The following is a 27,556-nucleotide window of genomic DNA, read 5'->3' on the forward strand; positions in this document are numbered from 1 at the left end:
AATGGATATCACGACCATAGCTCATGGATACCCCTCCTGCCAATAACCTATTTCCAAACTCCATAGATCATCCATCCATGTGTCTAGGACGTCATCCTTGATCCTCTCCCTTCAAAGTTACTCTCCAAATTGCCTGACTAAACATGTGGCTTCTTTTCATCCCTCCCCCTTAAATATTTCCTTTTAGCTCAAAGAATGAAGCATATTCCATAAGCCCATCACTTGGAACTACATTTATTTATTTTTTATTTATTTTACTCATTTATATAGCGCCATTATTTCCACCGTGCTTTAAATACATTATCATCACTGTCCCCATTGGGGCTTACAATCTAGAATCCCTATCAGTATGTCTTTGGAATGTGTGAGGAAACCTTAGAACTCGGAGGAAACCAACGCAAACACGGGGAGAACATACAAACTCCTTGCAGATGTTGTCCTTGGTTGGATTTGCTGACTTTTTCTTGCACGGAGCACCAGTTGTGTTGATATTATTGTATTTTATTAGAGATTTGCTTGCTGTGTTTTATTAGTGATTTGCTTGCTTGTCAGACCCCCTTTATTGATGGCTCCCTTTGGTCTACAATCTCCATCCACACAATGGGACTATTGGCTGGAAGAACAATGGAATGCTTGTGTTCCTTGATTAATACTCTTGGGTTTGGCCTTATGTAAGCATAAGATCTATGGAAACATTGATTCCTGAGGTTAAACTGACAAGCATGCAAATCACTAATAAAACACAGCAAGTAATTCTCTAATAAAATACAATAATATCAACACAACTGGTGCTCCGTGCTAGAAAAAGTCAGCAACCAGTAGAGCTGTGGACTCCACTCTACGTCCATTCGTCCACTAGTGTTTAGTAAGTGGTCAGCTCCTCACAGCATATTTCAATGCATGTAGGGCATTCTGTGCACATGAAGGAAAGTTATGAGAATTTAGACTTTATTCTTAAGAAACTTATCAACTCTCAAGGATAGTCAATATATGGTGATCTGAAAGTTCTCTCTTTACTCCATGGGCCATTGTTCTTGTGTGAATGGAACAGCCGGGATACGACACATCACTGGAGCCAAAAAAGTTGGCCAATGAAAACATATTTGCAGTCTGGACTTAAGAACATACAGTATTTGCGGAATGTTTAGTTGATCCCACTAAAGTTCTCCTGCCACCAATAGACATTAAGCTTGGTCTAATGAAGTAGTTTATGAAAGTTTCAATGACTGTCCGAAACCAAACTGAAGAAAGCCTTTTTTCTTGGTTCGGATATTTGAAAACTCATGAAAGACATTGTGTTTGAGACAAAAATGAAAGCTGTTGAGAAAAGAGCTTGAGATTCTTTTAAAGAATTCATGAAGGAATATCTAGGTAACAACAAAGATCCAAACAACAAAGATTCAAAATTTAAGTCCATTGTGGAGAACATGCTGAAACGTTTAAAAGCCTTTGGCTGTCTGATGAGTTTGAAGTTACATTTTTTTACATTGCAATTTGGACTACTTTCCTGAAAACCTTAGTGCTGTAAGAAAAGAGCAAGGAGAAAGATTTCATTAGGATATCAAGGAGATGAAATGAACATATCAAGGTAGATGGAATGTGAACATCATGGGGGACTACTGCTGGATGCTTCACAGAGAAGATCCGCAGGCTATCTATAAAAGAAAAGGTATCAAGAGAAGCTTTGAAGAGAAAAAGAAAAGGAGCAAGAATTCACTTCCATTAAAGTTACCTGAATGTTCAATACATTTTTTTTATATAATATAGTGAACATTTTTAGCTACAATAAAGATTTTTCTTGTTCATCTCGCTTGTATGTAATTTCATGCATATTTTGTGGAAAATATATACGTGATAGTTAAAAATAGAAGTGTTTTTTTTTAATTCAGGGCATAAGAAAACACGTGAATCAGCATTGGATTTGAAACAATTTTCATAAATCCAAATTTTGCATACCTGTGTTATCGATCCAATTTTTTCCTCAGTGGATTTTTTCATTTGCAGTTTTGTGCTTTTTTTTAAAAATAATTTGTCATTACAGTATGCAAAAATATCTTATTGTAATGGTAACTCTTACTGCATTGCTTCAAGGAAGTTGGTAAATTAAGAATTTTTGGAAACACCTTTTTGCCTATTTGAAGCCATTTACTTGTCGATATTACCAGTCAAGATGCAAAACCTAGAAAGAGGGTTTGTTAGCATCCATCCTGCAGTTCAACAAATTGCAATAGGACATCAGCATTCTCCAAAGTCATTAAAAAGTGCAATGTTTCAGTTTATCGCAAGGCTTTTTTTTAAGGCTAACACAGTTGCATGTGTATTTTAAGTAATTATGGTACATCTAGGTTTACACCTTACATCTGATCACTCGCTTGCTCATGTCACATCTCAAAAACACCTCTAGAATTCAACCTTTTCTTACCTTTACCTTTTTCTTACTTTCGACTTTGCAAAAACTCTTACTGTTTCTCTTATTCATTCTCGTCTGGACTATTGTAACTCTCTATTAATCTGTCTTCCTCTTACCAAACTCTCCCCTCTCCAATCTGTCCTAAATGATGCAGCGAGGATCATATTCCTCACCAATCGTTACACCGATGCCTCTAGCTAGTGCCAGTCATTGCACTAGATACCCATCCACTCCAGAATTCAGCATAAACTTATCACTGTCACCCACCTTGTGATCCATTGTTCAGCACCACCCTACATCTCCTCCCTCGTCTCAGTCTACCACCCTACCCATGCCCTCCACTCTGCTAATGAACTGAGATTAAAATCCTCAATAATCAGAACCTCCCACTCCTGTCTCCAAGACTTCTCATGTGCTGCGCCAATTCTTTGGAATGCACTTCCCAGGATAATTTGATTAATTCCCAATACCTACAGTATTTCAAATAATTATAAAACACAGCATCTGAATCCTCTATTCTTGATAATCAGCCATGATAAAGCTGACAACTGAGGGTTGCAGGCCACAGCTATCAGTTTTGCATGGCTAGTTATCAAAAATAGAACAAACCCCACTTTTTTTAATATATTTATTTATAGTGCAAACGCCTGCTGATGAATACTCCTATCAGCAGCTCTTACTCTCGCCGTTATCAGCGACAGCAATTGAAGCCTGTGGCCTGTGGCTGTGACCGGTAGTAAACTTTTTACTAGAGTTGAGCGAAACGGGTCGGTCATATTCAAAAGTCGGCGACTTTCGCTGAAGTCGGGTTTCATGAATCGAAACCCGACCATAGCGTGAGGTCGGCCTTGAGGTCGGCGACCAGAGCGCCAAAGTCCCGTTTCAAAAGATGCTTCCAGCGCCCTTTTTCAGCCAATGATGGAGGACGCACACTGTGGACAATGCGATGACATAGGCATCGGTCACCACCATCTTTGAGAAGGGCATGCAAGTGATTGGCTGGCTTTGTGTGGCGTCACAGGGGCTATAAAAGGGCGTGAACGCCGATCTTAGCATTAGGGAGAGGTTGCTGCTGCTGATTCAGAATAAGGGAGAGCATTAGGCAGGGAAGAAGAACCCAAAAACTGCTTCTGCCGTTAGCGATTTCCACTTACAACACAACGCTTTGTGTGCAGTGACAGGGGAGGCTCTATTTTTGTGCATCAGCTCTGTTGGTTATTAGGCTGCCTTATAAGGCTCCCTGATAGCTGAATTCCTGTTTGCACACTGCTGTGCAAACTGTTTTTTTAAAAGCAAAAATACTCTTCTTCCTCTTTTCTGCACAGTTACCAAGCGTTCATTTTTCCACCCTTTTGTGTGTGCAGCAGTCCTGCTTATTAGGCTGCCTGCATCCATACTTGGACAGAGAGCATCATTGTCAGCATCCTCAAATCTCTAGTGAGATCCAAATTCTCACCAATCCTATAGACACCCTCCACCTTGTCATACACCATCCAATTTCAGCCTGTTACATTGAGGTGTAATCTCTACTGGGCTTGAGACAATAGTTCAGCGTCCTCAAATCTCTAGTGAAATCCAAATTCTCACCAATCCTATAGACACCCTCCACCTTGTCATACACCATCCAGTTTTAGCCTGTTACATTGAGGTGTAATCTCTCCTGGGCCTGAGACAATAGTTCAGCGTCCTCAAATCTCTAGTGAGATTCAAATTCTCACCAATCCTATAGACACCCTCCACCTTGTTATACACCATCCAATCTCAGCCTGTTACATTGAGGTGTAATCTCTACTGCGCCTGAGACAATAGTTCAGCGTCCTCAAATCTCTAGTGAGATTCAAATTCTCACTAATACTATATACACCCTCCACCTTGTCATACACCATCCAATTTCAGCCTGATACATTGAGGTGTAATCTCTCCTGGGCCTGAGACAATAGTTCAGCGTCCTCAAATCTATAGTGAGATTCAAATTCTCACAAATCCTATAGACACCCTCCACCTTGTCATACACCATCCAATTTCTGCCTGTTACATTGAGGTGTAATCTCTCCTGGGCCTGAGACAATAGTTCTGCGTCCTCAAATCTATAGTGAGATTCAAATTCTCACAAATCCTATAGACACCCTCCACCTTGTTATACACCATCCAATTTCAGCCTGTTACATTGAGGTGTAATCTCTCCTGGGCCTGAGACAATAGTTCTGCATCCTCAGATCTATAGTGAGATTCAAATTCTCACCAATCCTATAGACACCCTCCACCTTGTCATACACCATCCAATTTCAGCCTGTTACATTGAGGTGTAATCTCTCCTGGGCCTGGTGGTGCAGTGCTTCTTCAATAATTATCCGGAGTTACCAGCCCTGCTCCATTAGGTGTGAAGACTGTGCTCGCACATCCACCGGTCGCCCGTACACTCCAGTCGTATGCAGAAGCTGCAGCGATTGCTCCACCTTCCCAAGCACCGCCTAATTATCGACGTTGCAACAAGGTGGAACTCCACCCTGCACATGGTTCAGAGGCTGTGTGAACAGAGGCAGGCTGTAATTCATTTGTGGGAGGATACACGGGTAGGCAGTTTGCAGGCAGACATGGAGTTGTCTGGTGTGCAGTGGTCGAAGCTGAAAGACCTCTGTAAAGTCCTTCAGTGTTTTGAGGAATGCACACGGCTGGTAAGCGCAGACGACGCCATCATAAGCGTGAGCATCCCACTTATGCCTCTGCTCATGCAAACTTTGACGCACATTAAGGAGCAGGCGTCTGCAGCCGAGGAGGAAGAGGAGGAGGGAAGCCTTGATGACCGTCAGCCATTGTCTGCTCAGGGAAGTCTCGTGGACGAGGTGGAGGAAGAAGAGGAAGAGGAGGAGGATGGGGATGATGATTTTGGGGAAGAGGACGCTTCTCAGGGGGCAAGAAAAAATGTTGGTGTGGCAAGGTCAGGTACAGGGTTTGTGTGTGACTGGAGGGATGTTGATTTGCCAGAAAGTGCTCCTCCACCCAGCACTCGCAGTGTATTATTGAGACCTGGAACATTGGCCCACATGTCTGATTATGCCTTGCAGATCCTAAAAAGGGACCCCCGCATTGCCAAAATGATGAACGATGACGACTACTGGTTGGCCAGCATCCTGGATCCACGCTATAAAGGCAAATTCCAAAACATCATGCCACAGGAGAACCTAGAGCTAATATTGGCTAACAAACAAGCAACTCTGGTAAACCGTTTGTTTGAGGCATTCCCAGCACACAGCGGTGGTGATGTTTTTCCAATGAGCCGTAGGGGGCAACATGGAAGAGGTGTTCGTGGTGCACACAGCGGAAGTGGCGTTGGACACAGGGGTTTCATTACCATGTTGTGGACTGATTTTTCAAGTACCGCTCACACGACTGGTAATACTGCATCGATCGAAAGTGACAGGAGACAGCAGTTGTCAACTATGGTAACAAACTCCTCCTCCCATATCGATGTTCTCCCTCACCGGTCATTCCCCTTTGACTATTGGGCCAGTAAACTTGACACCTGGCCTGAATTGGCACAATATGCCTTACAGGAGCTCGCTTGCACTGCTGCTAGTGTGTTATCTGAACGAATCTTCAGTGCTGCTGGATCAATCCTGACAGAAAAAAGGACCCGTCTGTCGACCCAAAATGTTGATGATCTAACTTTCATTAAAACGAACCATGCATGTGTTTCAAAGGATTTTGTCCCACCCTCCCCTGCTGACATGTAGGTTGCCAGAAAAATGGCTTGCTTTTGTCCTCCTCTTCCGCGGACTTCTCCAATTACTCCATTTGCAGCTGCTGAATGTCCAACATCAACATATGCCATTTTTTCCACCTCCCTAACTGGGCTGCCTCCCCCCACAGGGCCGGGGTCACCACCTGGCGCACGCACTCATGCAAGTGCCGTTGCCCTGGACAGGTGGGTGGGCACACTCTTTGGCAACGGCACTGGCACAAGGTCCCTCATAGTAGAATCAAGTATCTCTGATGGTGGGGGTGCACTCCCGCCATCAGACTCACCGGCGAACTATGAGGGGCCCTGTGCCAGTACCGCCGCCCACGAGTGGGCCCCTTGCTTGATTAGGGCACCAGCACTTGCAATACTTACCTCTCCCTGCTCCACCACTGTGTAGTCTGGCCTGTTAAATACTTCACTGGGACTGCCAATACAAATTTGGTGAAATGATAGATGACGGTTAAGAGGTAGCTATGCCCTGTCCTGCTGGGCTCTATCTTCAGATGATCAATGGCTTGAATTTGTTATGGATGTTGACTCACAATGAGATGCAGTGGTGGTTTATCATCAGCTTTCACGGTTTTCCGACTCACAGATGTGTGACATTCCTGCCCACATTTTTAAATGTGTCCTCTCATGCCAATCCAATAGAATCGCCTACGGCCTGTGGCTTGTGTCTTTTGCACTCCAAAGTTACCTGACAGATCATGATAGGCAGTGAGGACAATGTCTACATCTGTCCCTGTGATCACAATTTGATGGAGATGAGTAACGGTGATGGGTTCCATGGTACTGCGATACAGCAAACCTTTCTTCACAAGAACTGTTTTCGCTGTCTCCACAGACAAAGTAATTGAGGGTCAGCATCGCCTCTGAGAATTTTCCCGGGAGTTTTTACCGTGATTAGTAATTCCAGAATTTCTGTAATCTGTCGACTTTCCGTCTGTACTTGTATCCATCTCGTTTCCTCTTGCGGAGAGTCTGGACTGTCTTACTGAGACTGAAATTTATATGAAGATTGAAAAATACCCCAACAGTGTATACTGGTGTACGCTTCGAATACATAACCCTTTTTCTACTTTTTAGATTCTTTTCTAATCCATACTGAGGCTGTGAGTGTCTTTGTCGGACTCCGGAAATATACACGCAAATTTTTAATGTTTAAACTATGCTATATATACCTGTTATCCGGTGATACTGTACCCTTTCTCAACTTTGTACAATCACGTCAAATCCATACTGGGCCTGAGACCCTCTGAGTCTGCCTCCTGATATATAGACATAGGTTTTTCAGGTGTACACTATGCTACATATATGCCTGTTATCCGGTGATACTGTACCCTTTCTCAACTTTGTACAATCACGTCAAATCCATACTGGGCCTGAGACCCTCTGAGTCTGCCTCCTGATATATAGACATAGGTTTTTCAGGTGTACACTATGCTACATATATGCCTGTTATCCGGTGATACTGTACCCTTTCTCAACTTTGTATAATCATGTCAAATCCATACAGGGCCGGAGACCCTCTGAGTCTGCCTCCTGATATATAGACATAGGTTTTTCAGGTGTACACTATGCTACATATATACCTGTTATCCAGTGATACTGTACCCTTTCTCAACTTTGTATAATCATGTCAAATCCATACAGGGCCGGAGACCCTCTGAGTCTGCCTCCTGATATATAGACATAGGTATTTCAGGTGTACACTATTATATACCTGTTATCCGGTGATACTGTACCCTTTCTCAACTTTGTACAATCATGTCAAATCCATACTGGGCCTAACACCATCTGAGTCTGCCTCCTGATATATAAACATAGGTTTTTAATGTTTAAACTATGCTATATATACCTGTTATCCGGTGATACTGTACCCTTTCTCAACTTTGTACAATCATGTCAAATCCATACTGGGCCTGAGACCGTCTGAGTCTGCCTCCTGATATATAAACATAGGTTTTTAATGTTTAAACTATGCTATATATACCTGTTATCCGGTGATACTGTACCCTTTCTCAACTTTGTACAATCATGTCAAATCCATACTGGGCCTGACACCCTCTGAGTCTGCCTCCTAATATATAGACATAGGTTTTTCTGGTGTACACTATGCTACATATATACCTGTTATCCGGTGATACTGTACCCTTTCTCAACTTTGTATAATCATGTCAAATCCATACAGGGCTGGAGACCCTCTGAGTCTGCCTCCTGATATATAGACATAGGTATTTCAGGTGTACACTATGCTACATATATACCTCTTATCCGGTGATACTGTACCCTTTCTCAACTTTGTATAATCACGTCAAATCCATACAGGGCCGGAGACCCTCTGAGTCTGCCTCCTGATATATAGACATAGGTTTTTCAGGTGTACACTATGCTACATATATACCTGTTATCCGGTGATACTGTACCATTTCTCAACTTTGTACAATCACGTCAAATCCATACAGGGCCGGAGACCCTCTGAGTCTGACTCCTGATATATAGACAAAGGTTTTTCAGGTGTACACTATGCTACATATATACCTGTTATCCGGTGATACTGTACCCTTTCTCAACTTTGTACAATCATGTCAAATCCATAATGGGCCTGACACCCTCTGAGTCTGCCTCCTGATATATAGACATAGGTTTTTAATGATTAAACTATGCTATATATACCTGTTATCCAGTGATACTGTACCCTTTCTCAACTTTGTACAATCACGTCAAATCCATTCTGGGCCTGAGACCCTCTAAGTCTGCCTCCTGATATATAGACATAGGTTTTTCAGGTGTACACTATGCTACATATATACCTGTTATCCGGTGATACTGTACCCTTTCTCAACTTTCTACAATCTTGTCAAATCCATACTGGGCCTGAGAACGTCTGAGTCTGCCTCCTGATTAGAGATGAGCGGTGTTCGAGTCGACCTGTTCGCTAAGTTAAAATTCCAGCTGTTTTGGGCGGTGTTCGAGCCGTTCTTCGAACTCGAACACTTTGCTTAAAAATCGGCTGTTCGAGGTTCCGTTCGAGAACGGTTCGTTCACCAAAAGCGTAACTTCATTTTCACATTAATAATGGTTTTCAATGTTAATAGACTGTTTCATGGCATAGTAGCGGTGTGTGGTAGCAAGCGGTGTAGTTCACCTGTCAAGGAGCTACACCGTGTGTGTTTCTAATTATTTTTTACCGCATCTTGTCCAGAAAATCCATTTGGGCCTTGTAGCACTGTCTGCTACTCAGCAGAGGAACCCACCAGTGAACCAAGCTATGCCGCCTGTTTATGTAAGAACTGCGTGCTACTCAGCATAGGGAGCCCTGCTGTTAAGCAAGCTACAGCACCTGTGGTTTGGACACTTAATTTTTTCTGGAATGCCGGTTAGGCCTAATTCCAGAATTCCGGTTGACCTGCACTTACTGGGAAATCCTCGCTCGCGGGGAAGAATTGTAATCCCAGATCCCCATCACTAACGGGGTTCAGTGGGTTATCTGCACCTGTAAGCGACACACGCTGGACCTTTCAGTGTAGCGCGCATGCAGCCCCGGACATGTAAGGGCATGACAGACCTGTTATTGATCGATCTCGCGTGCCAGAGCCTCGCATGTCCCTCTAGTAAGCTTGACGCGTACCGCGGGGGCATGCCGGAGTCTCGTTCGTTAATGGAATTAAGCTGACAAATCGCTAGCACCACCACCCACAGAATCAACCTAGCTTGCAATCTGTCAATCTTTTCTGTAGCTGGCATGGTTGAGGTTTCCCGGGTGGAGTCGAATTAAGCCGCAGGCTTCATTTCTGACCCTGGAAACCAAACACTTTGCCTTTATGGACGCTGTTCGGAGGTTCATGGGAATAACGCCGCCCGATCGGCAGTTGGCCTAATTTATGGTGGAAATCCGACGGTATATGATCATCTTCGATTTCAGATTTTTACTGTTTTTTTGGTATTTTACATTTTTATTCCAGCCTTTCTTGACTTCATAAGGGCATGACGTGCCTATATCTGTGTCTCCTCCTCCTTTTACTCCTCCACCTCTTTTCTAATGTATATGTAGCTGCCGTTTTCCATATGTTATTTTTGTATTCTGAGCATTTTGTCTGCTTTGGGACACCTTTAAAGGTGTTTTGTAATTGTTTTCTATGTGTTTGCATGTGTTTGTGTTTGCCTGCCATTATTTTCAATGGTGTTCGACGTTGTTCGTCGAACGTTCGACAAATATTCGACGAACTTGCCTTGTGTTCGACAAACCAAAACGAACTGGAACACTAGCGGGGTGGCTCAACACTACTGAATATGTAGACGTACATTTTTAATGTTTAAACTATGCTATATATACCTGCATACACACAAAACAAAAAGAACGATCCAAAAGTCAAGCAATTAATGTGAAAAATTCATAAAAAGTTCTTTATTATAATGTTCCCATTATAAAAAAGAACTTTTTATGAATTTTTCACATTAATTGCTGGACTTTTGGATCGTTCTTTTTGTTTTGTGTGTATCTTTATTCACGATCAGTCCTTATTTGTCCACGATTATAGTATCATAAATATTGGATATTCCTTTATAATTATATATTACTAAAAGTATGATACTAGTGTGTGTGTTGAATTGTTTTCTTGCTATATATACCTGGTATCTGGTGATACTGTACCCTTTCTGCCAGGAAGTCCTCCTCCACCCACCACTCTAAGTATATCATTGACACCTGGAACATTGTCCCACATGTGTGATTATTTCTTGCGGATCTTCTTGTTATATTGTGGTGTGATCCATCTTGAGCGTGTGACAGTCTGTGGGTTACTCCTGCAATTTAGATGTACATTTAAAAATTACCCCAACACTAGTGTATACAGTTCTACGCTTGTGATACATTACCCATTTACTGCTTTTTATATTCTGGTCTAATCCAAACTGACCAAGTGAGAGTTATTTTCTGACTGTGGAAATAAATACTGAGATTGACAACAATGACCCCTACACTGTGTACAGCTGGCTGTACTCTTCAGATCCATTACCGTTTTACGGCTTTTTATATTGTGTTGTAATCCATACTGAGCCTGAGAGCGTCTGTGTCTGCCTCCTGAAATATCTACGGAGATTTAGAATCTTTAAACTATACTATATATACCTGCTATCTGATGATACTGTACACTTTTTCTACTTTTTATATTCTTGTCTAATCCATACTGAGCCTGTGAGCGTCTCTGTGTGACTGATGGTATATATAGGGAGATTGACAATCATCCTTTGACTGTATAGAGCTGTACGCTTCTGATACAGTACCATATATCTGATGTTATTTTGGGTTCATTTTCTGCAACATTTTGAAGTTTGGTGGAAGAGGCTGCGGACGTGGGCGTGGGGGGACCAGCTGGTGCTGATGGTGGTGGTGCATCTGCTGGTAGTGGCAAAAGCACAATAGCAGCTAAGTCAGGAGGTGTTGAGCCTGCGTTATGGTCTGCCTCCGGAACACCTGGAAGGCTACCTTTTCTGGGAGTAGGTTAACCGCTTTTAAAGCCGGAGCATCAGGAACTGGTTTTGGCTTACATTGCCGAAACAGACTCCAGCAAATATGCCCTCCTCTTCTGAAGTTTCAAAAAATGCAAGCACTGAGTCGTCAAGTGCTGGCTCCTGGTCAGGAAGAACCCCTTTCCTTGTGTCCTTCACCCCCACCAAAAGTGAATGATGCAGCAGGCCACACTTCACATTAGTCCATGTAGCTCTTTCTCACATACCATGCCTGGGTTATCAAGTCAAATCGTGAATTCCCCAGTTCAAGATGAATCTGACATGGAGTGTGGGTGGCCAGCCAGGGCAGTGGGGTTAATCGGTACCGGGCCGGTGTCTCAGAGGGATGTGTCACATTGGTGGTGATGACCCGTTCTGTGGCCCTGGGCGTCCATGCAAAGGGGTGAATAACGTTTATAGGTGAATGATATGTGACGCCACCTGTGGTTTCTGATCAGATTGACCCGCGCTGCAGTGTCGCTTCTCTGGGACAGATGTTGTGGTGCAGCTAAGATGTAGAAGCCCTGCACAGGTAGGGCCGTAGTCGCAGGGCAGATGAAAGAGTTGGTAGATGGTGTGCAGTGCTGGATGTAGCAGAGCCGTGCGCCAGGCGCAGGAGAAACATGACAGACACAGTCGTGCAGTTCCTTTACCCGTACTTGGTAAGTGCCGTCCAGGACCCAGAGTACAGATGGAGGAGTTGGTCAGCCTGGAAGCAAATTTGGAATTCTTTCTCTGCAGATAGGTAGTGTGGCCTCCGTTCTAGCGCTTATCTGAGGTACTCGCAGTACTGAGTTCACTGAAGTTCCCCCTGTTGACTCTCTTTTGGAACTTTCTCGTATGGCAGGCAGCCATAGCCTTTTCCTTCTGGCTCACACACATCACTGCTGGGGCCTCCGAGCCTTAGTTGGGAACAGAGCATTTACAGCTGCTACTTCCTAAGGTTTCTGCTGCAGGACCGTCAGTGTCCCTACAAACTCAGAGACCGGAATCCCGACCATGCGCTCCAGCTAGGCGTGAGCCTTAACTCTGCTCATCCTCCAGCTCCCCTTCTCATGTCCACACACTTCCCCTTCCCTTCACAGACTACCCTAACTTTCTTCCTCCCGACCACAGAGAGCAGCTCCTCAGCAGTCAGGTTCAGAGGTCTCCCTGCTGGCCTGGAGTGGGAACTGTGTTGCGTGTTGGTTTAACTGCTAGAGAGATCCTTCGTTGCTCCCAAGCATGACATCACACTCCCTAGGAGGAAGGTAATGCCACTGTGTCGACTGTACTCCTGGGGGCGCCACAAGTGCCCTGATGCCCAGCCACTGCTAGATGATTCTGCTGGTACATTGACCCATACCACTACATTCCCCTCGCACTCTACACAGCCAGAATCTGACCCTGATGAAACTCAGGTTCCCCTTCCCGCATACTATACCTTACACGGTGACAAAGAGGAAGGTGCAGATGAAAGTGCAGGTTCCTTGAGCAGGTGGGGGGCATACTCATGGGCGACGGCACTGGCACAGGGCCCCTCATAGTATGCAAAAGTGTCTCTGCCGGTGGGAGGGCCCACCTGCCGTCAGACACACCGCCGTACTATGAGGGGCCCTGTGCCAGTGCCGTCGCCAACGAGTGGGCCCCCCCTGCTTGCTCAGGATCACAGCACTTGCAAAGTTGAAATACTTACCTCTCCCTGCTCCACCGCCGTGACATCTTCCGCGTTTCCTGACAGTGACATTCTGGTCAGAAAGCGCAATGACATCACGTCTGTATGCCCTCTGCCTAAACAGTCCAAGTGCAGTGAGATGGAAGATGGGGACGACGAGGAGTCCAGACTAGTACAGTGATTCCCTAGCGAGGAGACTTATTTAATTGTTTTCAATGTTGGGACAGCTATTTTTGGGGAGCACTATACTCTGGAGAATGATATATGAGGCCCACCGTACACTGGAGCATACCAAAGGTCGACATCAGACACTGGAGCAGCATTTACAGGGCCCATTATGCACTGGAGCATTAGAAATGGGGCCCATTATATATGGAGCATTATTTGGGCCCATAACACAGTGGAGCTTCATCCATGGGGACCAACATATACTGTAGCATTATGTGGAGCTCATCATATACTGTTTCAAACATTATATGGGACCAATGATTCTGTATGGAGAAATATATGGGCCTCTTTACTCTGTATAGCGCACTATGCAGTGGCCATAATACTGTATGGAGTAATATACTGTCCGTTTTTGGAGCTATTGGAGAATTTAAAATGGATATCAGTCATGAGATGTAAGAAGAGAAGTACTGTATTTTTCATTGTACTATACTGCTATTTCTCTGCCGTATCAGAGGATCATGAATTGTGGCATGTGTTAAAAGAGCCCAGTGACACTCTTTGGCCCAGGGCCCACGAAAATCTGGAGCTAGCCCTACCCCCCCACAACTTTAGCCAAATAGCCCCCAGTTTTCAATGCCTAACTATTATTATGAAGTAAATTAAGGTTGACAAGCTTAAGTAATAAGAATTGATGTTTTTGGCATTAAAATGGGCACTGTAGGTGTGTTTCCTGTCCTCCACTCACTGCCGATCTTGGTTCCCCATTGACTTGCATTGGGTTTCGTGTTTCAGTCGGCCTTCGACTTTTCATGATAATCGGCCGATTTCGTTCGACCCGACTTTTGAGAAAGTCGGGTTTCATGAAACCCGGCTCGACCCGAAAAAGGTAACGTCGCTCATCTCTACTTTTTACTGCCGGTCACAGCTGCTGGGAACCTTAGCTCTCTGACCGGCGGTAATGATCTTACCGTTGATCACAGGCAATGTTTGCCACGCTGTTGTGCAGATGACAGCATGGCAATCAATGGATGTTTGGGCCCCCATTCATATGAATTGGGTCACAGTTCGGGTTCAGGTACTGCTCTTAATGTTTGGCCAAACCCGAACATCTAGGAGATTGCGCAACGCTACTCCTGAATATCTTGTTAAATTAGCAGCAAAGAGGATAACATTTTATCAAAGCTCATCTATTCGCTGCAGAAAATTGATACACAGTGCGAATTTTAAATTTGCAGTATCTCAATTATGCTTCCGATTTTCACTGCAATGCATGGGGTGAAATCTGCATCCAAATCCATACTTCCACACACGTCGAAGATTTTGATGCAGATTTGCAATGAGTCCTCGGCAAAATAACTCCATGTGAATGCACCCTGAATGCAGAAGGAGATTATTTGGATTTTACGACTATTCATTTCCATATTGCTTGTCATTGATTTGAAATAGTTTGCTCTCTGAGTGTTACTGTCGCACACATTGCACACCCTTGCACACATGTAATGAACAGCAAGTAACCATGGACAATGTCCCCTTGGTGCTGCATAGATCCCAGCAATAACTACATTAGTCAACTAAATGAGTCAACAAAGTGTTATCTGCTGATAACCAATTCATTACATATTGAGGCACTGGAGGGAAAGTGATTTCCCATGCAGTTCGGCAGGTGAGTGCTGTGCTCTATAAGGAAGAATGCTACTATTAATGAGTTCTCTTGTCATAATGGATTGTTAACGAGCGTTCCATATTCTTTCATGCAAATTTGCCAGGAATATAAATTTCTAAAATAAAGGTAGGTGTAAGTAATGTAAAGCATTCTTTTCATGTATAGTGCTTAGTATTCCGAGTATGATGGTTGTCTAATTGTAAAATCCATAAGAAGACTATTTGTCACATAAGTTCTATATGCCGTGTCCGTGTAGTTTTGGGTGTATAATTTTATGTCTTATTTTACTTGATGAGCACTTGCTATGTTTTTGTTACGGAACCTTTTAGGCAATTGAGATAATATCTCAAAGGCAATGGGGGAAAAACCTTGTAAAGTTCAAGTTGTGTTGGGAAGAAAAATTCTAAAACTTAGAAATGATGCCACTAGCCAAAAATGCGTCATTCCAGTCAATAATAGTTAATGTTGCATTGGGCTTAATTTATCTTATCTGATCTTAAACTTAATCCAGTCTCAAGGTCCTTTTGGTCTATTTCAATAATCAGAGCTGGTCTTTGGACTTTGTGTCCTAGAAACAAACTTTTCCACATACTTTATTTACCAACAGGTTCTGATAACTCAAATGAGTCAAATCCAATAATTTTAGAAAAAAGAAATATGTAATTATAGTTAATAAAGGGATTTTTAGGGTAAGAACCTCCCAGCCTGATAATCATTGAGAGTATGGTAGTAGAAATTAGAAAATGTTTTTCTATCAGTATTCCCATTTGGTCCTTTTGATCTGAATATAGGGCTATGTATAGGAACATATGAAGAGAACTCAACTACTCGCAGAATTATGTCTTGTGCACCATAGACAGAAGGTATTACTATAATACTTCACATGAGAGTCTCTGTTAGTTTACAAAATAATCCAGATGTATAAATTAATACAAATTTTTTTTTCAGTAAAACTTCACTCTTAATCCCTTGACGTTGTGGCCAATTGAATTATTTTTCCTCCCCTTCTTGTTTTTTGTGGAACATGTTTTACATCTCATTGCATTTGATGTTATAACTGACTAACTGGAAAAAAAACAGCTTTTACCTCATTTGATGTGACCTGGCAACATGACTCTTCATTTCAGTACAATTTTGATGACTTTGAAAAAAAAATTCTGAACTTGCAAAAAAGATAAGTAGTTTGTGCTACCCAAAACATTGTTTTTAATTTATCAAGGGAGCTGTTTGAATATTTTTTTTTTGTGTGTCGAGCTGTTTTTTCCATCGGTATCATTTTGTGGTACATGCACAATGTTTTGCTTGCTTTTCGTTGTATTTTTGGGGGTGGAGTGTGGATCAAAAAGCAGCATTTTGGCATTATGATTTTTTTGCCATTTAACGTAAGGGTTACAATTTTTTAGATTTTGCTAGATAGAGCTTTTGCAGATGTGACTATACAAAATATGTTTATTTTTTATTTTATTTTCAATATTTTAATTATTTTGTTATTATTTTTACTACTTCTGCATGAGTATAAAGTTGCCAGTGTTGGATGGCTTCAGTTGATCCTCAGCTGAAGTGGCAATCCATAGGTATCACGGGATCGCATTAGCATTACCAGTGCCTCTGTGCACACAGTATAGAGCTCATTGAGTGCTATGTATCCAGCAAAATAGAAGAGTAAAGTAACAAACTACTGCTGTCTTCTCCGGGGGTCCTCCTGTATCTTATAGCTTGCAACCAGACCTCTCACGTAAATCATGGGGCTAATGCCCAAGTACAAGAACCCTAAATTTACAGCAATTAGTTATCTAGTTAAAACTAAACTGTATATAACAATTGCAAAATGCTAAAATGTTTCTTGAAAAAAATTAACATTGAAATATACACTATTGAGTAATATACTGTTACATTTGTCAAACAGCTAAGAAGCAGATAAAACGTTTGAATATTGTTATAAAGTGGCAAAAATAGACTTTTTTGGAACTTAATTGATCTCATCTAGAGTTGAGCGACTTTAGTCGGATCGGGTTTCATGAAACAAAATTTGTTTCAGATGAAACTGGTCCGACTAGGGTAAAAAAAGTCGGCGTTTCGTCCGAAACCTGACCCCAATGCAAGTCAATGGGGAATAAAAGTCAGCATTGAGCAGATGACATTCATCCACTCAATGCCGACTTTTATTCCCCATTGACTTGCATTGGGGTCGGTGTTATGATTGAGTCACCGTAGGAGGCAGACACAAAAATAGAAGCTACGTCCAGAAAACCAGAGAAGTTGGCAACTATCAGATTGCAGACCCCTGAACCTATCAACACAACTAGCAGTAGCCGTGGGGGGTTCCTACGATGCCCTAGACCCCTCGATCACAGCCGGAGCACTAAATAGCCTAAAGACAGAAAAGGAAATCTAAACTGCCCCAGAGCAGACCCCAAAGTGAAAGGCAGCCCCCAACATATAATGACGGTGAAGCAAGATGAAAAAACACTCACACAGATAGAAAGATAGGCTGAGCAAACGATGGGGCCCAAGCTAGCTAAACAGAACAGGAAAGGATGGTTGCTGTCTGCAATCTGCCAAAACCCTATCAAAGACATAAGCCAACAAGCTGAGATGAAAAAGACCCTGAAGCAGCTAGGCTTCAAAAACTAAATCAGCACTCAGGTATTTTCAGAAGACAGAGCTAAAGGAATTCAGCACACCCCAGCAGAGAATGGCAGAAATCCAGAAAAACAAAGCAAAACAAAGTCTAAGCACAAATGCAAAAGGCCGAGCAGAAAACTTAGCTTTAGAGGAGCAGGAATTCAGACTGGTCTCCAAGGATCCCCCAGAGAAATCACCCGCAGGGCAGAAGGGCGTCGGCAGCCTTATATCCAGTCAGTAACTCCACTCAGCCAGTCATCATCATCAGACTCAGGTGTTTGATAATCAGGCTCACTGCCTTTCTTTACCAGAAGAGGGAGTTCCTCGGGCCTCAGTAGTGAAGGGGAAAATGAACTCACAACAGTACCTCCCCCTTGAGGAGGGGTCACCGAACCCTCAACCACGCCACCAGGGCGATCAGGGTGAGCCCGATGAAAGGCACGCACCAATCTTTTGGCATGAATATCAGAGGCAGAGACCCAGGAATTATCCTCCTGACCATAACCCTTCCACTTAACCAAATACTGGAGTCTCCGTCTAGCCAGACGGGAATCCAGTACTTTCTCTACCTCATATTCCATGTTACCTTCAACCAATATAGGGTCTGGAGGTGCCACCCCCGGAACAACAGGTTCAACAAACCTCTTCAACAAAGATTTATGGAACACATTATGGATTTTAAATGTGACAGGAAGAGCCAAACGAAAAGAGACCGGATTAATAATCTCCAAAATCTTGTAAGGTCCAATAAATCTAGGCTTAAACTTAGGAGAAGCCACCTTCATAGCAATATTTTTTGTTGATAACCACACCATATCACGAACCTTAAACTGGGGACCAATGGTCCTATGTCGGTTGGAAAACCGCTGGGCCTTTTCCTGGGAGAGAGATAACTTATCCACCACTTGGTCCCAGATCTGGTGCATTCTCTCCACCACAGTGTCAACACCTGGGCAGGCAGAGGGCTCCACCTGCCCTGAAGAAAATCGAGGATGAAACCCAAAGTTACAAAAAAAAGGTGACATCAAAGTGGCAGAACTAGCTCTATTATTTAAAGCAAATTCGGCCAAGGGCAAAAATGAAACCCAATCATCCTGATCAGCAGAAATAAAACATCTCAAATATGACTCCAAGGTCTGGTTTGTTCTCTCTGTCTGCCCATTGGTCTGAGGGTGAAAAGCAGAGGAGAAGGACAACTGAATTCCCAGCTTGGAACAGAAAGTTTTCCAAAATCTAGACACAAACTGGACTCCTCTGTCAGATACAATGTTCTCAGGAATCCTGTGCAAGCGAACCACCTGTTGTAAAAACAGGGGCACCAACTCAGAGGAAGACGGCAACTTAGGGAGTGGTACAAGATGAACCATCTTAGAGAACCTATCACAAATCACCCAAATAACAGTCATCCTTTGAGAGACAGGCATATCAGAGATGAAATCCATTGAAATATGGGTCCATGGCCTCTTGGGGACAGGCAAAGACATCAACAACCCACTAGAGCGAGAACACGATTTAGACCGGGAGCACGTCCCACAGGACTGCACAAAATTCCTGACATCACGAGACAAGGAGGGCCACCAAAAAGACCGACTCACCAGATCTCTAGTACCAAAAATACCTGGATGACCAGCCAAAGCAGAGCAATGAACTTCAGACATCACTCTCTTCTTCCACTGGTCAGGAACATACAACTTTCCACTGGGACAACGCTCAGGTTTGTCCTCCTGGAACTTTTCCAGAGCACGTCTCAAATCAGGCGAGATGGCAGAAAGAACTACCCCTTCGCCTAAGATGGTAGCAGGCTTGGTCACCACAGGAGAATCAGCAAAGAAGCTCCTAGAGAGGGCGTCAGCCTTGACATTCTTAGTTCCAGGAAGAAAAGAAACCACAAAATCAAAACGTGTAAAAAACAAGGCCCACCTAGCCTGTCTAGGGTTCAAGCGCTTAGCCGACTCTAGGTAAATCAAATTCTTGTGGTCAGTGAGGACCACGACTTGATGCTTAGCTCCCTCCAACCAATGTCTCCACTCCTCAAATGCCCATTTCATGGCCAACAGTTCCCGATTCCCCACATCATAGTTACGTTCAGATGGAGAGAACTTTTGGGAAAAGAAAGCACAGGGATTCATTTTAGATGTTACAGGATCCTTTTGGGACAAAACAGCTCCTGCACCAATCTCAGAAGCATCCACCTCTACCTGGAACGGAAGTGAGACATCAGGTTGCCGCAAAACCGGGGCGGAGGTGAATCTTCGCTTCAGCTCCTGAAAGGAAGAAACAGCCTCCGGAGACCAATTTAACACATCAGCACCCTTCTTAGTCAAATCAGTCAATGGCTTGGCAATACTAGAAAATTTTGCTATAAATTTCCGATAAAAATTAGCAAAGCCCAAAAACTTCTGGAGGGCCTTCAAAGAAGTGGGCTGAACCCAATCGTAAATGGCCTGTACCTTGGCCGGGTCCATTTCAATAGTTGACGGGGACAAAATAAATCCCAAAAAAGAAATCCTCTGTACTCCAAAAAGGCATTTAGATCCTTTGACATACAGGGAATTCTCCCTCAAGATCCGGAACACAGTCCGAATATGTTCCACATGAGAATCCCAATCCTTGGAGAAATCAAAATATCATCCAGATAGATAATCAAAAACTTATCGACAAAATCTCGGAAAATATCGTTCATGAAGCACTGGAAGACAGAAGGGGCATTAGTGAGCCCAAAAGGCATCACCAGGTACTCAAAATGTCCCTCCGGAGTATTAAACGCCGTCTTCCATTCATCCCCATGCTTAATGCGAATAAGATTATACGCCCCCCTGAGGTCAAGCTTGGTAAACCAGCAAGCACCTTTAACTCTGGAGAATAGATCAGAAATCAGGGGTAACGGATACTGATATTTAACAGTAATTTTGTTGAGGGCACGATAATCAATACAAGGTCTTAATGATCCATCCTTTTTGGCTACAAAAAAAAACGGCACCTAAGGGTGACGAGGATGGTCTAATATGACCCTTCTCCAACGCCTCCTTAATATAGGATCGCATAGCCTCGTGCTTGGGTACAGATAGATTGAAGAGCCGACCCTTGGGAAATTTACACCCCGGGCTCAGTTCAATTGCACAGTCATAACTCCTATGAGGAGGCAGAGACGCAGACTCATTCTCACTAAATACATCATAAAAGTCCGCCAAATAATCAGGAACATCATGCGACTGAGGAGAGGTGGAAAACACCGGAGCCTCACTAAAGGCACACCGACAACCCCAACTCACCACAGACACAGATTTCCAATCCAAAACTGGATTATGAATTTGTAACCAGGGAAACCCCAGAACAATAGTATCATGCAGATTATGCAACACCAAAAATCTGCAATTTTCTTGATGGTCTGGGGCGACCCGCATTACCACCTGGGTCCAAAACTGAGGTTTATTTTTAGCCAAAGGAGTAGCATCAATCCCCCTCAAAGGGATAGGCGTCTGCAGAGGTGTCATCGGAAATCCACAACGTTTAGCAAAATCCAAGTCCATTAGGTTTAGGGCTGCTCCCGAATCCACAAAAGCCTTGGCGGAAAATGTGGACAGGGAGCAGATCAGAGTAATAGCCAGAAGAAACTTAGGTTGAACACCACCAACAGAAAACGTGTGTGCAAAGCGTTTCTCTCGTTTAGGACAGACAGAAATAATATGCGAGGCATCTCCACAGAAAAAACACAACTTATTACGCCTTCTGAACTCCTGACGCTGCTCTCTGGAGAAAACTCTATAACATTGCATAGGTTCAGACATTTGTTCAACAGGTGGCAACACCTCTCGTGCAGCTTTGCGTTCGCGCAAACGCCGATCAACCTGAATGGCTAATGACATAGAATCGTCAAGACCAGAGGGAACAGGAAATCCCACCATAGTATCTTTTACGGCTTCTGACAACCCCTTCCGAAAGAGAGCAGCCAAGGCATTATCATTCCAGGTAGTAAGTACTGCCCACTTTCGGAATTTTTGACAGTACAATTCTGCAGAATCACGACCCTGGTTCAATGCCAGCAGGGTCTTTTCAGCCTAATCAATGGCATTAGGTTCGTCATACAACAACCCCAAGACCTGAAAAAATGCGTTCACATTAGTCAGAATAGGATCATCTGGTTTCAAAGAAAACGCCCAATCCTGGGGATCGCCACGCAGCAAAGAGATGACAATTTTAACCTGCTGCCCAGAGCTCCCTGACGAGTTAGACTTCAAGGCAAAAAATAATTTACAATTATTTTTGAAATTCTAAAATTTAGACCGATCCCCAAAAAATACATCAGGTGTAGGAATCTTTGGTTCAGCAGCATGTGAATGAGCAAGGTAGGCGGAAATTCCCCGCACTTCCGCAGCAAGCTGCTCCACACGATCAGACAATTGCTTTATCTCCATTGAGAGAAAAAAAATTCTCCCTACGGCCTCAGAGATATAGAGGAAAAAATATACACACTTTTTTTTTACAATTCTTTCCTGCTATTGAGTACCCTAGGATCTGCGGTTTGGCGGGTGATTCTGTTATGATTGAGTCACCGTAGGAGGCAGACACAAAAATAGAAGCTACGTCCAGAAAACCAGAGAAGTTGGCAACTATCAGATTGCAGACCCCTGAACCTATCAACACAACTAGCAGTAGCCGTGGGGGGTTCCTACGATGCCTTAGACCCCTCGATCACAGCCGGAGCGCTAAATAGCCTAAAGACAGAAAAGGAAATCTAAACTGCCCCAGAGCAGACCCCAAAGTAAAAGGCAGCCCCCAACATATAATGACGGTGAAGCAAGATGAAAAAACACTCACACAGATAGAAAGATAGGCTGAGCAAACGATGGGGCCCAAGCTAGCTAAACAGAACAGGAAAGGATGGTTGCTGTCTGCAATCTGCCAAAACCCTATCAAAGACATAAGCCAACAAGCTGATATGAAAAAGACCCTGAAGCAGCTAGGCTTCAAAAACTAAATCAGCACTCAGGTATTTTCAGAAGACAGAGCTAAAGGAATTCAGCACACCCCAGCAGGGAATGGCAGAAATCCAGAAAAACAAAGCAAAACAAAGTCTAAGCACAAATGCAAAAGGCCGAGCAGAAAACTTAGCTTTAGAGGAGCAGGAATTCAGACTGGTCTCCAAGGATCCCCCAGAGAAATCACCCGCAGGGCAGAAGGGCGTCGGCAGCCTTATATCCAGTCAGTAACTCCACTCAGCCAGTCATCATCATCAGACTCAGGTGTTTGATAATCAGGCTCACTACCTTTCTTTACCAGAAGAGGGAGTTCCTCGGGCCTCAGTAGTGAAGGGGAAAATGAACTCACAACAGGTCGGGTTTCGGACGAAACTCTGACTTTTTTTGCCCTTGTCGGACCAGTTTCATCTGAAACGAATTTTGTTTCATGAAACCCGATCTGACCAAAGTCGCTCAACTCTAATCTCATCTATTCTGCTGCTCCTTTAAACAATTTTAATCAGTGTCTTTTTCATACTCAAATGACAATTTTTTTGTATATAACATATCAGACAGGGGCATAACGTTAGTAGATGCAGAAAAGGCAGTCACACCCAAGCATTGGAGCCCAGGGGAGTCAAAAAGCTCATTTTGAACCATAGGAGAAATCCAGTTGTATTAAAGACTCATGATTGTGGGGGGGCTCTGTTGGAGATTTTATATTGAGGTGTACAAGTTTCAAGTTGCGCCACTGAAGTAAAGAGTTCACACATCATAGACAGGGTATAGCTAATAGAGGCAGAGATGAGCGACTTTGCCTTTTTTAGGGTCGAGCCGGGTTTTATGAAACCCGACTTTCTCAAAAGTCGAGTCGAACGAAATAGTAAAAAGTCGGGGTCCGACTGAGACACAAAACCTAATGCAAGTCAATGGGGAAGCAAAGTCATCAGGGAGTGGAGGACAGTAAACACACCTACAGTGCCCATTTCAATGCCAACAACATCAATTCTTATTACTTAAGCTTGGCAACCTTAATTTACTTTATAATAATAGTTACGCATTGAAAACTGGGGGTTATTTTGCTAAAGTTGTGGGGGGGGTAGGGCTGGCTCCAGGTTTTCGTGTGCCCCGGGCCAAAGAGTGTCAGTGGGCCCCTTTAACACATAACACAATTCATGATGCTCCGATACGGCAGAGAAATAGTGGTATAGTACAATGAAAAATACTTCACTTCTTACATGACATGACTGATATCTATTTTAAATTCAACAATAGCTAAAAAAACAGACAGTATATTACGCCATACAGTATTATTGCCACCACATAGTGTGCCATACAAAATAATGAGCCCCATATATTTCTCAATACAGAATAATTGGTCCCATATTATGTTCCATACAGTATATGATGAGCTCCACAAAATGCTACAGTATATGTTGGTCCCCATGGGTGATGCTCCAATGTCTTATGGGCCCAAATAATGCTCCATATATACACTGGGTGCAGAATTATTAGGCAAATGAGTATTTTGATCACATCATCCTTTTTATACATGTTGTACTACTGCAAGCTGTATAGGCTTGAAAGCCAACTGCCAATTATGTAAATCAGGTGATTTGCATCTCTTTAATGAGGAGGGGTGTGGTCTAATGACATCAACACCCTATATAAGATGTGCTTAATTATTAGGCAACTTCCTTTCCTTTGGCAAAATGGGTCAGAAAAAAGATTTGACGGACTCTGAAAAGTCAAAAATTGTGAGATGTCTTGCAGAGGGATGCAGCAGTCTTGAAATTGCCAAACTTTTGAAGCGTGATCACCGAACAATCAAGCGTTTCATGGCAAATAACCAACAGGGTCGCAAGAAGCGTGTTGATAAAAAAAGGCGCAAAATAACTGCCCATGAATTGAGGAAAATCAAGCGTCAAGCTGCCAAGATGCCATTTGCCAAAAGTTTTGCCATATTTCAGAGCTGCAACGTTACTGGAGTATCAAAAAGCACAATACTCAGGGACATGGCCAAGGTAAGTAAGGCTGAAAAATGACCACTTTTGAACAAGAAGCATAAGATAAAATGTCAAGACTGGGCCAAGCAATATCTTAAGACTGATTTTTCTAAGGTTTTATGGACTGATGAAATGAGAGTGACTCTTGATGGGCCAGATGGATGGGCCTGAGGCTGGATCCGTAAAGGGCAGAGAGCTCCACTCCGACTCAGACGCCAGCAAGGTGGAGGTGGGATACTGGTATGGGCTGGTATCATCAAAGATGAACTTGTGAGACCTTTTCGGGTTGAGGATGGAGTGAAGCTTAACTCCCAGACCTACTGCCAGTTTCTGGAAGACACCTTCTTCAAGCAGTGGTACAGGAAGAAGTCGGTATCGTTCAAGAAAAACATGATTTTCATGCAGGGCAATGCTATATCACATGCATCCAAATACTCCACAGCGTGGATGGCCAGTAAAGGTCTAAAAGAAGAAAAAATAATGACATGGCCCCCTTGTTCACCTGATCTGAACCCCATAGAGAACCTGCGGTCACTCATGAAATGTGAGCTCTACAAGGAGGGAAAACAGTACACCTCTCGGAACATTGTCTGGGAGGCTGTGCTGGCTGCTGCATGCAATGTTGATCGTAAACAGATCAAGCAACTGACAGAATCTATGGCCAGAAAGCTTTTGAGTGTCATCGTGAAGAAAGATGGCTATATTGGTCACTGATTTTTTTTTTGCTTTTGAATGTCAGAAATGTTTATTTCTAAATTTTGTGTTGTTATATTGGTTTACCTGGTGAAAATAAACAAGTGAGATGGGTATATATTTGGTTTTTATTAAGTTGCCTAATAATTCTGCACTGTAATAGTTACCTGAAAAAACAGATATCCTCCTAAGATAGCCAAATCTAAGAAAAACCAACTCCAACTTCCAAAAATATTAAGCTTTAATATTTATGAGTCTTTTGGGTTGATTGAGAACATAGTTGTTGTTCAATAATAAAAAGAATCCTCTCAAATACAACTTGCCTAATAATTCTGCATGCAGTGTAATGGGCCCCATTTCTAATCCTCCAGTGTATAATGGGCCCCATAGATGCTGCTCCAGTGTCTGATCTGTCCCATTTAGAATTTTCCAGTATATGATGGGCCCCATGGATGATGCTCCAGTGTCTTATGGGCCCAAATAATGCTCCATATATAATGGGCCTCATTTATAATGCTCCAGTATATCATGGGCCCCATGGATGATGCTCCAGTGTATGATGGGCCCCATATCTCATTCTCCAGTGTATAGTGCTCCCCAAAAATTGATCCCAACCTTTAAAAAAATTAAATACCTCTCCTCGCTGGGCACTGCTCTACTCTGGACTCCCCAGCGTCAACATCTTCCAGCTCTCTGCACTTAGACTGTTTAGGCAGAGGGCATACAGACGTGATGTCATCGTGCTCTCTGACCTGAATGTCACTGTCATGAAACGCGGAAGATGTCACGGCGGTGGAGTAGGGAGAGGTAAGTATTGCAAGTGCTGTGGCCCTGAGCAAGTAGGGGGAGCCCACTCGTGGGCAACGGCACTGGCACAGGGCCCCTCATAGTACGCCGGTGTGTCTGACGGTGAGTGGGCCCTCCCACCGGCAGAGACACTTTTGCATACTATGAGGGATCCTGTGCCAGTGCCATTGCCCAAGAGTATGCCCCCTCACCTGCTCAGGGAACTCGCACTTTCATCAGCACCTTCCTCTGTGTCACTGTGTAAGGTGCTATAGTATGCGGGAAGGGTAACCTGAGTTTCATCAGAGTCAGATTCTAGCTCTGTAGAGTGTGAGGGGAATGTAGTGCTGTTGGTGAATGTACCAGCAGAATCATCTAGCAGTGGCTGTGCATCAGTGCACTCCATCTCTGATTCATGTTGGACTGGGGAATTCAGGATTTCACTTGATAACCCAGGCATGGTATGTGAAAACAGCTCCATGGAGTAATCTGAAGTGTGGCCTGCCGCATCCTTCACTTTTGGTGGGGGTGAAGGACACAAGGAAAGGGGTTGTTCCTGACCAGAATCCTGCACTGATGACTCAGTGCTTGCAGTTTTTGCAACTTCAGAAGAGGAGGCGATAGAGCTGGAGGCTGTTTCAGCAATGTAAGCCAAAACCAGTTCCTGATGCTCCGGCTTTAAAAGCGTTTTACCTACTCCGAGAAAAGGGAGCCTTCCAGGCCTTCAGGAGCAAGACCATGCTGCAGTCTAAACCCCTCCTGCCTTACCTGGTATTGTACTTTTGGCACTACCAGCAGATGCACCACCACCACCATCAGGACCAGCTAGCCACCCATGCCCACGTCTGCAGCCTCTTACACCATACTTCCTAATTTTTGTGAAAATGGAACCAAAATACCAGCAGATATATGTTACTGTATCAGAAGTGTACAGCTTTATACAGTGTAGGGGTCATTGTAAATCTCCGTATATATTTCCATAGTCCCCCTCAGATAGTCACCCAGTAAGGAATTGACCGTAAGACAACATGTCTAACAAAGGTACTGTATCACAAGATAGGAGGTGTATAGAGTATAGGGTAAAATGTTTTTCTCCGTATATATTGAATGAGTAAAGCACACACGCTCACTGAGTATGGATTATACCATAAGAAAAAATTTAGAACTAAGGTACTGTTTCATCAAATACCAGGTGTATATAGTGTAATCGAAAATGTTAATCTCCCTATATATTTCCGTAGTCTCATACAGATAGTCAGCATGTATTTCTCCTTGATACCATCCGGTACACGGTAGTGTGTGAGGAGCGTACAGCTCTATATGGTGTGTGAAATAAT

At 43.4% G+C, this 27,556-nt stretch overlaps 1 protein-coding gene across 2 annotated transcripts in view; it reads left to right on the forward strand.

The window, feature by feature from the left end:
- Positions 1-15,041: 15,041 nt before the first annotated feature.
- The window catches only part of LOC141095311 (probable G-protein coupled receptor 148), a 40,939-nt gene continuing 28,424 nt past the window's right edge, over positions 15,042-27,556 (forward strand). Inside the window, exon 1 of one of the 2 annotated variants that reach the window (XM_073581270.1) lies at positions 15,042-15,151. The gene's annotated coding sequence lies outside the window, so the exon portion shown is untranslated. Of the gene's footprint in view, positions 15,278-27,556 lie in introns of both variants that reach the window. The other variant, XM_073581269.1, reaches the window with a different exon arrangement.

Source organism: Dendrobates tinctorius, unplaced genomic scaffold (genome assembly GCF_039654945.1).
Source record: "Dendrobates tinctorius isolate UK_male_01 unplaced genomic scaffold, ASM3965494v1 ptg000069l, whole genome shotgun sequence".
Taxonomy (NCBI): Eukaryota; Metazoa; Chordata; class Amphibia; order Anura; family Dendrobatidae; genus Dendrobates; species Dendrobates tinctorius.